Source organism: Bos taurus, chromosome 13 (assembly GCF_002263795.3).
Source record: "Bos taurus isolate L1 Dominette 01449 registration number 42190680 breed Hereford chromosome 13, ARS-UCD2.0, whole genome shotgun sequence".
Classification (NCBI taxonomy): Eukaryota; Metazoa; Chordata; class Mammalia; order Artiodactyla; family Bovidae; genus Bos; species Bos taurus.
In genome coordinates this window covers 2,517,847-2,530,175 of record NC_037340.1, presented here as the reverse complement: position 1 = coordinate 2,530,175, position 12,329 = coordinate 2,517,847, and positions in this window count along the sequence as shown.

Genomic DNA, 12,329 nt, shown 5'->3' with positions numbered 1-12,329 from the left:
TTTCTAAGATATGAATGAAATAGGATATAAAATTTTACATAGCTACATGAGCACAGGGGAAAGCAAGTGTCTTTTCTGTCTAAGGCTGCTCTCTCTTTCTGTAGATTAAATGTAGTAGGTTTGTTCTCTCAGCCCTGTCCTAGGAAGAGGCCAAGAAGGGGTTAAATGTGATTTTGACAAAGGCCAAGGAGTTTTAAAAAGTGAGCATTCTGAGAACCAAATGTTTATGCCAAATGAAAGTTAGGGAACAGTTTTAAGGGCTGATTTAGAATCACAGGGTCCTGAGAGAATAGCACTGAATCATGTATATTGCCATGTGTGAAACAGATGACCAGTGCAAATTCGATGCATGAAGCAGGGCACCCAAAGCTGGTGCTCGGGGACAACCTCTGGGTGGTGTGGAGAGGGAGGTGGGACACATGTACACCGTGGCTGATTCATGTCAATGTATGGCAAAAACTACCTCAATATTGTAACGTAATGAGCCTCCAATTAAAAAAAAAAAAGAATCACAGGGTGACATACTTGAAAGGAGAATTTCTCAAGTCAAACTGTCGTTCCCATGAGGAAACTGAGGCATGTAAGGATGAAGTGCTGGGATAAACTCCCCTGCTTCCAGCGTTTACATCCCCATCCACAAAGGTGAAACCGAAGCCCTGGAACTGTTACCAAGTCCAAGCTTGAACTCACTCATGAAAAGTCAATAAATCTGATAGATGAATTGTTGGGACAAGGAATAGCAACTTTATTTGGAAAACCAACAGAAAGAGAATATGGTGGACTAGTGTCCCACAGGGCTTCCCTGGTGGCCCAGATGGCAAAGAATCTGCCTGCAGTGTGGGAGACCCAGGTTCGATCCTTAGGTTGGGAAGTTCCCCTGGAGTAGGGAATGGCCATCTACTCCAGTGCTCTTGCCTGGAAAATCTCATAGACAGAGGAGGCTGGTGGCGTACAGTCCATGGGGTGGCAAAGAGTAGGACGTGACTGACCAACTAACACTTTCACTTTCAATGTCCAGAGAACCATGGTGTCTGGGTTCAGACACTAGTTTCTTTTATAGAACAGAGGGGAAGTGAGGAGCTAAAGTAAAAAAGCAAGAAATTGTTGTGAATATTTCCTAGTTCTGCCTGGCCTCAGGAGGAGATGTGTGCCTTCTTCTCTCCAGGATCCTCTGTGCATGGCTGAGAATTCCAGTTTGTCCTGCCTGGTAGTTCAGTTCAGTTCAGTCGCTCAGTCGTGTCCGACTCTTTGTGACCCCATGAATCACAGCACACCAGGCCTCCCTGTCCATCACCAACTCCCAGAGTTCACTCAGACTCATGTCCATCGAGTCAGTGATGCCATCCAGCCATTTCATCCTCTGTCGTCCCCTTCTCCTCCTGCCCCCAATCCCTTCCAGCATCAGAGTCTTTTCCAATGAGTCAACACTTCGCATGAGGTAGCCAAAGTACTGGAGTTTCAGCTTCAGCATCATTCCCTCCAAAGGAATCCCAGGGCTGATCTCCTTCAGAATGGACCAGTTGGATCTCCTTGCAGTCCAAGGGACTCTCAAGAGTCTTCTCCAACGCCACATTTCAAAAGCATCAATTCTTCAGTCCTCAGCCTTCTTCACAGTCCAACTCTCACACCCATACATGACCACTGGAAAAACCATAGCCTTGACTAGACGGACCTTTGTTGGCAAAGTAATGTCTCTGCTTTTGAATATGCTATCTAGGTTGGTCATAACTTTCCTTCCAAGGAGTAAACGTCTTTTAATTTCATGGCTGCGATCAACATCTGCAGTGATTTTGGAGCCCAAAATATAAAGTCTGACACTGTTTCCACTGTTTCCCCATCTATTTCCCATGAAGTGATGGGACCAGACGCCATGATCTTTGTTTTCTGAATGTTGAGCTTTAAGCCAACTTTTTCACTCTCCACTTTCACTTTCATAAAGAGGCTTTTTAGTTCCCCTTCACTTTCTGCCAAAAGGGTGGTGTCATCTGCATATCTGAGGTTATTGATATTTCTCCCAGCAATCTTGATTCCAGCTTGTGCTTCTTCCAGCCCAGCGTTCCTCATGATGTACTCTACATAGAAGTTAAATAAGCAGGGTGACAATATACAGCCTTGATGTACTCCTTTTCCTATTTGGAACCAGTCTGTTGTTCCATGTCCAGTTCTAACTGTTGCTTCCTGACCTGCATACAGGTTTCTCAAGAGGCAGGTCAAGTGGTCTGGTATTCCCATCTCTTGAAGAATTTTCCACAGTTTCTTGTGATCCACACAGTCAAAGGCTTTGGCATAGTCAATAAAACAGAAATAAATGTTTTTCTGGAATTCTCTTGCTTTTTCCATGATCTAGTGGATGTTGGCAATTTGATATCTGGTTCCTCTGCCTTCTCTAAAACCAGCTTGAACATCTGGAAATTCATGGTTCACATATTGCTAAAGCCTGGCTTGGAGAATTTTGAGCATTATTTTACTAGTGTGTGAGATGAGTGCAATTGTGTGGTAGTTTGTGCATTCTTTGGTATTGCCTTTCTTTGGGATTGGAATGAAGACTGACCTTTTCCAGTCCTGTGGCCTCTTCTGAGTTTTCCAAATGTGCTGGCATACTGAGTGCAGCACTTTCACAGCATCATCTTTCAGGATTTGAAATAGCTCAACTGGAATTCCATCACGTCCACTAGCTTTGCTCGTAGTGATGCTTTCTAAGGACACTTGACTTCACATTCCAGGATGTCTGGCTCTAGGTCAGTGATCACACCATCATGATTATCTGGGTCGTGAAGATCTTTTTTGTACAGTTCTCCTGTGTATTCCTGCCACCTCTTCTTAATATCTTCTGCTTGTGTTAAGTCCATACCATTTCTGTCCTTTATCGAGCTCATCTTTGCATGAAATTTTCCCTTGGTATCTCTAATTTTCTTGAAGAGATCTCTAGTCTTTCCCATTCTGTTGTTTTCCTCTATTTCTTTGCATTGATTGCTGAGGAAGGCTTTCTTATCTCTTCTTGCTATTCTTTGGAACTCTGCATTCAGATGCTTATATCTTTCCTTTCTCCTTTGCTTTTTGCTTCTCTTCTTTTCACAGCTATTTGTAAGGCCTCTCCAGACAGCCATTTTGCTTTTTTGCATTTCTTTTCCATGGGGATGGTCTTGATCCCTGCCTCCTGTACAGTGTCATGAACCTCATTCCATAGTTCATCAGGCACTGTATCTATCAGATCTAGGCCCTTAAATCTATTTCTCACTGCCACTGTATAATCATAAGGGATTTGATTTAGGTCATACCTGAATGGTCTAGTGGTTTTCCCTACTTTCTTCAATTTCAGTCTGAATTTGGCAATAAGGAGTTCATGGTCTGAGCCACAGTCAGCTCCTGGTCTTGTTTTTGTTGACTGTATAGAGCTTCTCCACCTTTGGCTGCAAAGAATATAATCAATCTGATTTCAGTGTTGACCATCTGGTGATGTCCATGTGTAGAGTCTTCTCTTGTGTTGTTGGAAGAGGGTGTTTGCTATGACCAGTGCATTTTCTTGGCAAAACTCTATCAGTCTTTGCCCTGCTTCATTCTGTATTCCAAGGCCAAATTTGCCTGTTACTCTAGGTGTTTCTTGACTTCCTACTTTTGTATTCCTACCTGGTAACCTACCTATAACTTGGACTTGCCTAGCCAAGGACTGCAATTGCATAAACCAATTCTTTGCAATCGATCTCTTAATATATATCTCTTACCAGTTCTGCTTCTCTGGTTGAAACTTAACTCATGGTTGGGGCTATTCGTGATTTCCAAGTTGTCAAATCCAACGGCAAATCCTTAGGTCCCACCTGACCTGTCAGCAGAATCTTGCGCAGTGATCTTTTCCTCATCTTGGAGGCACTTTGTTCATTGGCTTTCCTAGTGACTCCAATGGATCACTTCCAAGTTCCGTGTTGTGCTTCCTCTTCATCTGTCCTTATTCTTTTTTTTTTTTTTTAAATTTTAAATCTAGGTAACATTGGTCTAGAACATTATATAACTTTTCACGTGTACAATATTATATATCTGCATACTCATATTTTTATATATACTACAGCATTGTTGTTGATGTTTAGTTGCTAAGTCATGTCTGACTCATTGCAACCCCATGGATTATAGCCCACCAGGATCCTCTGTCCATGGAATTTCCCAGGCAAGAACACTGGAGTGGGTTGCTATTTCCTTCTTCGGGGGGCCTTCCCAACCCACGCCTCCTGCATTGGCAGGCGGGTTTTTTGTCCCTGAGTCACCTGAGAAGCCCACATTTGCTCATCACTAAAAATCTAGTTCGATCCAGCATTACACAGTTGCTCCCCTTTCCCTACTTTCCCCTTCTCCCTTTCTGGTAGCCACTGCTCTGTTCTCTATATCTGTGTGTGTTTTTGCTTGGTTTGGTTGGTTCATTATTTTGTTTTGTTTGTTTGTTCAATAGTGTTTTGTATGTTTTCCACATATGTGTGAACTTATATGGCATTTGCCTCTCTCTGTCTGACTTATTTCATTTAGTACAATATCCTCAAGGTCCATCCATGTTGGCACAAATGGCAGGATATTTTAATGTCTGTGTGTAGTATCCTAACTCCTAAAAGTTGGAATGCCCAGTCCTCAAATGCCTTCTCTTCTCTTCCTGCACTCGGCTGGTTAAATTATTCAGTCTTGTTTCCTTAAATCTAATCTATATGTTGATTATCCCAAATGTTTATCTCAAATAATATCTCCACTTATAATATAAAGATATTACATAATATAAAGATATTGCCAACTTAACATGGCTGTGATTATTAATGTTATGCATCAACTTGGCTGGGCTATGGGCCCAGATATTTGGTCAAGCATCAGGTTAGATGTCACTGTGGAGGCATTTTTAAAAATGTGGTCAGCATGTACATCAGCAGACTTTGAGTAAAGCAGATTACCATTCATAATGTGGGTGGTCCTCATCCAATGAGTTGAGGCCCTTGCGAGAAAAGACTGAGGTTCCCCCAGGGAAGGAGGCTTCTGCCCCCAGATGGCCTTCAGACCTGTGCAGCAAAATCAGCTCTCCTTTGGCTCCCCCTCCTGCCAGCCTGATCTGCAGACTTGCCAGCATCCGTAATTACATGCACCAATTTCTTAAAATAAATCTTCCTCTATACATACTTGCTGTTGGTTCCGTTTCTCATTGGCAACCTTGAGGTGTAATGCAATGTCCTAAACCAGACTTCTAATTCCTCCCCTGCCTCTGCCTCCCCAAACCCTGCTTCTTCTCAGCACTTACAGTGAACAGCAGTTTCAGTTGTTTAGACCAAAAGCTTCTGGACGCCCCACTGGCTCCTCCCCTTCCTTCATGACCCACATCTTATTCATCAGAAAATCCTGCCGTCTCTCCCCTTGGACCAAATCCATGGTCTGACCACTTCACTGAATCTTCACGGCTCCCACCCTGGCTTTGTTCACCTCATCTAGTTTACTCAAAACTTCCTAGCTAGTCCTTTGTTTCTGCCTTGGCCCTCCCTTCATGTGGGATCAAGAGTGATGGCACAGTGTGGGTAGGAACGTGTAACTCCCTCCTGAAAACTCTGTGGTGGTTTCCTGTTTCATTCAGATGAAACAGCCAGGCCAGTATGGTGCTCTGTGATATGGCCATTGTTCCACCTCTTACAAGCCCTCACCCCCTTTCACCCTGCTCACATTCTGGGCATGCTCCCATCTCAGACCCTCGGTGCTTGCTGACACCTCTGCGGGGAATGCTTATTAGTAAGGACTCAGTTTGACTCCAAAAGGTGGAAAATCCCAAATGGCTGTGGCTTAAAAAGAGAACAGGTAAAAGGTTTTGAAAAGCCCTGAAGAATTTGTGAATTTTGAGTATGAAGCTGCTACTTTTCAAGAAAGAAAATATCATAGTGACCAGAATAAATTCCTTACTTCCAAGTTGTCTACCAGCTCTTCCTGAGACCCTGTTAAGTATAAAGCCCCCTTCTGACACTGAACATGGGAACAAAGGTGGTGGGCTGTAAAAATGCTGATGACAGATAAAAGGCCATTTCTCCTTCAAATCCTGTACTATAGTTAGGTATGAAGGTGTGTGTGTGTGTGTGTGTGTACACTCTCACATAAACATATATATGTGTATATGTATATTATATATATCAGTTCAGTTGAGTTCAGTCACTCAGTTATGTCCAACTCTTTGCGACCCCATGAATCACAGCACGCCAGGCCTCCCTGTCCATCACCAACTCCCAGAGTTCACTCAAACTCACATCCATTGAGTCAGTGATGCCATCCAGCCATCTCATCCTCTGTCGTCCCCTTCTCCTCCTGCTCCCAATCCCTCCCAGCATCAGAGTCTTTTCAAATGAGTCAACTCTTCACATGAGGTGGCCAAAGTACTGGAATTTCAGCTTTAGCATCATTCCTTCCAAAGAAATCCCAGGGCTGATGTCCTTCAGAATGGACTGGTTGGATCTCCTTACAGTCCAAGGGACTCTCAAGAGTCTTTTCCAACACCACAGTTCAAAAGCATCAATTCTTCGGTGCTCAGCCTTCTTCACAGTCCAACTCTCACATCCATACATGACCACTGGAAAAATCATAGCCTTGACTAGAAGGATCTTTGTTGGCAAAGTGATGTCTCTGCTTTTGAATATGCTATCTAGGTTGGTCATAACTTTCCTTCCAAGGAGTAAGCGTCTTTAATTTCATGGCTGCAGTCACCATCTGCAGTGATTTTGGAGCCCAGAAAAATAAAGTCTGACACTGTTTCCACTGTTTCCCCATCTATTTCCCATGAAGTGATGGGAACAGATGCCATGATCTTAGTTTTCTGAATGTTGAGCTTTAAGCCAACTTTTTCACTCTCCACTTTCACTTTCATCAAGAGGCTTTTGAGTTCCTCTTCACTTTCTGCCACAAGGGTGGTGTCATCTGCATATCTGAGGTTCTTGATATTTCTCCTGGCAATCTTGATTCCAGCTTGTGCTTCTTCCAGCCCAGCGTTTCTCATGATGTACTCTGCATATAAGTTAAATAAGCAGGGTGACAATATACAGCCTTGATGTACTCCTTTTCCTATTTGGAACTAGTCTGTTGTTATATATATACTATTCTTCTGCCCATCTTCTTCAGCAATAGAACTTCAGCAGGTGCATGGATTCTCTGAATAAACGCTGTATTTCCCAGGCTCCCTTGTAGCAAGGCAGGACCACTTGATTACATCTTGGGCAATGAAACTTTAGGGGCCTGGTGGATATATATATCCACCAGAGATATGTATATATATATATATATCCTATTAAGTAAACAGATATATATTTATACACCCTATTAAGTATATATACATATATATATGTATATATGTATAATTATATATATATAATTAATAGGGTATATATACGTTATTAATTACAAAGCCCACTTCTGATGCTGAACATGAGAACAAAGGTGGTGGGCTATAAAAAAGTGATGACACATAAAACTGTTTGGAAAAATATGACCATATCTGTCTACAGTATGTCTAGCTACTTATTCATCATGTGAATACACACACACACACACACACACACGTATGAATAATGCGGTTCCACTCTCACAACAAAGTAGAGTGGTTTCTGAGAACGAGCATTCCGTGGTGGTCCAGTGGTTAGGACTCAGGGCATAGGTTCAGTCCCTGGCTGGAGCACTGAGGTCCTGCAAGCCGTGCAGTGCGGCCAGAGAGAACTGGAGACAAAGGACTACGTCTAGCTGACAAGCCGCACTCCATATTTTCTCTTTGTCCCCAGATCCTCTTTCACCTCTCCACCTTCCCATCCCTAGGAGACTGACCTCTACATCCTACATCACTAGACACTTGCTCACTGGCTTACGGGTAGATTTGGCCACAGAAAGGATCTAAAAGGGGGGCGTGTGGGAGGAAATAACAAGACACCAGTGTATTTCTCTCAAAGAAATGTCCAAGGGCTGCAGCTCCAGGGCTGGTAGGCTGTTGCATGGTCTCAGAGACTCAAGCGTCTCCAAATATCTACCAGCCTTCATTCTAGTGACTCCTCATAGTCCAATTGACAAGAAGGAGAAAAGTCAGGAAGAAATGTCAAGGTCAAAGGAGAAACAACTGTTGTCTTTTAAGAAATTTCACTAAAGCTTCCACCAGACCCCTGATGTTTCATTGATCAAGATGTAATCAACTGGTCCTGCCTTACTACAAGGGAGCCTGGGAAATGCAGTATTTATTCTCGGAAGCCACACACCTGCTGAAGTTCTGTTCCTGAAGAAGATGAGCAGAAGAATATTATTAGAAAGAATGCCAGCAGTCTCTACCTCAGATTCTATTACAAAGATGCCCCCTGTGGCATGGGCGGCCTGAAAAAAAGGTAGAATAGGAGACAGAGTGTGGTCACTCACCTAGACCAGACCCCAGTGGTGTGATCACTCACCTAGAGCCACACATCCTGGAATGTGAAGTCAAGTAGGCCTTAGGAAGCATCACAAGTTCGTTTCACAATGAACAAAGCTAGTGGAGGTGATGGAACTCCAGTTGAGCTATTTCAAATGCTGAAAGATGATGCTGTGAAAGTGCTGCACTCAATATGCCAGCAAATTTAGAAAGCTCAGTAGTGGCCACAGGACTGGAAAAGGTCAGTTTTCATTCCAATCCCAAAGAAAGGCAATGCCAAAGAATGTTCAGACTACCGCACAATTGCACTCATTTCATATGCTAGCAAAGTAATGCTCAAAATTCTCCAAGCCAGGCTTCAACAGTACATGAACTGTGAACTACCAGATGTTCAAGCTGGATTTAGAAAAGGCAGAGGAACCAGACATCAAATTGACGTCTGTTGGATCATCGAAAAAGCAAGAGAGTTCCAGAAAAACATCTACTTCTGCTTTATTGACTCCCCCAAAGCCTTTGACTGTGTGGATCACCACAAACTGTGGAAAATTCTTAAAAAGTTGGGAATATCAGACCACCTGACCTGCTTCCTGAGAAATCTGTGTAAAGATCAAGAAGCAGCAGTTAGAACTGAACATGGAACAACAGACTGATTCCAAATCGGGAAAGGAGCATGTCAAGGCTGTATATTGTCACCCTGCTTATTTAACTTGTATGCAGAGTACATCATGAGAAATGCTGGGCTGGAGGAAACACAAGCTGGAATCAAGATTGCTGGGAGAAATATCAATAACCCCAGATATGCAGATGACATCACACTTATGGCAGAAAGTGAAGAAGAATTAAAGAGCCTCTTGATGAAAGTGAAAGAGGAGAGTGAAAAAGTTGGCTTAAAACTCAGCATTCAAAAAACTAAGATCATAGCATCCGGTCCCATAACTTCATGGCAAATAGATGGAGAAACTATAGAAACAGTGACAGATTTTACTTTCTTGGGCTGCAAAATCACTGCAGATGGTGACTGCAGCCATGAAAGTAAAAGACGCTTGCTCCTTGGAAGAAAAGCTATGACCAACCTAGACAGTGTATTAAAAAGCAGAGACATTACTTTGCCAACAAAGGTCCATCTAGTCAAAGTTATGGTTTTTCCAGTGGTCATGTATGGATGTGAGAGCTGGACCATAAAAAAAGGTGAGCACTGAAGAATTGATGCTTTTGAGCTGTGGTGTTGGAGAAGACTCTTGGGAGGCCCTTGGACTGCAAGGAGATCCAACCAGTCCATCCTATAGGAATTCAATCATGAATATTCATTGGAAGGACTGATGCTGAAGCTGAAACTCCAATACTTTAGCCACCTGATGCGAAGAGCTGACTCATTGGAAAAGACCGTGATGCTGGGAAAGATTGACGGCAGGAGAAGAAGGGGACGACAGAGGATGAGATGGTTGGATGACATCACCGACTCGATGGACATGAGTTTGCGTAAGCTCCGGGCATTGGTGATGGACAGGGAGGCCTGGCGTGCTGCAGTCCATGGGTCCCAAAGAGCTGGACATGACTGAGTGACTGAACCAAGCTGAGGAGATATAGGGACACTGGAAATACCATTTCTAAAGATGGTTGTCAAAAATTCCTCCTATTGTTGAACATTTATATTCTTTTTTCAATCAAGAGGCAGATCTGTCTTCTTTCCCCCTGAGTCTGTGCTACCCTTGTGACTCGCTTTGATCAAGGAATGTAGTGAAAGTCATGATGTGTGTTTCGGCTTAGGCTTTAAGAATACCGGCAGCTTCGTTTGATGTTGTCTGAGATTCAGCTGCCAGAAAAGAAGCTTGAACTTGGCCACTAAGTGTTGACAGGCCACGTGGAGAGGGAGAGGACGAGGCAGCCATCCCGGTTGAGGCACCAGATGTGAGAGCAAAGCATGCTGGACATTTCAGCCCTAGTTGGTTTCCCAGCCAAACGTAGCCATACAAGTGACCCAGCCAGTACCAAATGGAGCAGAAGAACAGCCCAGCTGTTCACTAAAAATCATGGGAAATAATACATTGTTTTGCTTCAAGCATTGTTTTGGGATGATTTGTTATGCAACCATAGGTTAATGGCAGGGAAGGATTATAGTCTTGAGGAAAAAAGTTGTTTTTTATTTTAAGGCAGAGGGAAGAATTAGAGGATTTCACATAGATGAGTCACATGATCTGATTTATACTTCAAGAGGGTCACTCTGCTAACTGTGGACAAAGGGCTTGGGGCCTCAAGAGTGAATGGAAATGAACCGTTGTCAGAATGAGAGGTGACAGTGGCTGCCGCCAGGCTGATATTTCCATAGTGCTGAGTAGTTCCAGTCTAGAAACAGCTTGGAGGAAGAGCCAACGCTACCTACTGATTACACCAAGGCGATGAAGAAAAGAGTAGTCATGAATTATTCTCAGAATTTTAGCCTGAGCTTGGGGATATGGAAATACCCTTAGTAACTGAAATGTTAAAGAACAGGTTTAAAAAGAGATGCGAATTCTGTTTTTTTAATTAATTTATTTCATTGGAGGCTAATTACTTTACAATATTGCAGTGGTTTTGCCATACATTGCCATGAATCAGCCACAGGTGCACATGTGTCCCCATCCTGAACCCCCCTCCCACCTACCTCCCCACCCCATCCCGTTCTTAACCATCTACGTTTGAATTGCCTGTTATATACTCAATAACAACCTTAAGTGGGGATCAATAAGAACTCCTGGGCATGTGAATTTGTGAGTCTGATTACTAGGATTCTTTTTGCTGCTTCAGTTGTGGGGGGAGGGGGGCTGTGTTGCTTTGCCCCACCCTTTGTGCAAAGTCCACTTTCTCATACAAATGCAAAGTATTAGTGAACCCAAATGAGAGGCTTTCACACTGAAAAGTAAATTTAGAAAAGCACATTGTCCTTGAGATGGTCTCGTGGCTCTCTCGGCACCTGGCATGCCCAAGCCGTGGGCCTGGGATGATTAATGGACGAGACTGTTCCTGGCACACTTACGGGCTGTCTCTTCCATTATAAAACCTTTGAAATCTGGAAGACTGGCTGGATTCCATTCCAACCGTTCACACTGTCATCTTCTGTATTGTTTTTAAATCATAAGACAAAACAACACCCCCTGTCCCCGACAACCTACGCCTCTAGAGATTTCTTATTACCAAAATACACTGCTTATTATAGCATCTGTATGTATACCTGTCCTATTTTTTGTCCTATTTTTAAAAATATTCGAGATGAGATCCAGGGCTGATTAGCTTTCTCCTGTTTGGGTGATCAATGTTAATCATTCAGGAATAACTTGAATGATTATTGTTGTATAATATATGTTGTAAGTTATTCATGACTTTCGTGGTTATCATTGTCATTTACATTTCTCAGCAATAGCTTCTATACCAGAATACAGGCAGTGAAAGAGAAAAGAGAGAGCAAAACCTTAATGTTTTTTCTTAACTAATCCATTAAGCAAAGGTCAAGACTCATCTTTTGCATGATGTTGAGGACTTTTTGTCTCAAAGTGAAGTTAAGACACATACCTGGGCATGTGGCACACTCTGGCAGCTGGAAGTACCATTTCTTCATTTCTTAAAATGAAACCATGTCTAATCTGAATGCCCTCCTCCAATCCTACAAACTCACCAAGGTTTAAGGGTGCCCATTTATTCTCCTGTGATTCCCTGCAGCTTAGGACATGTGGTAGTCATGCTTCCTGCTTCAGGGATCTGTGGCTTTTTCCTAAGGGCTTTCTCTGGCCCCTGGAACTTGTTCAGCCTACAAAGGACAGGCTGGAAGGGTGAGGAAATACTGCCCTTAGGAACTACTCTCCAGGTTCGATGCATGAGACAGGGAGCTCAGGGCCAGAGCACTGGGATGACCCTGAGGGATGGGATGGGGAGGGAGGTGGCAGGGGGGTTCAGGATGGGGACACATGTGCACCCGTGG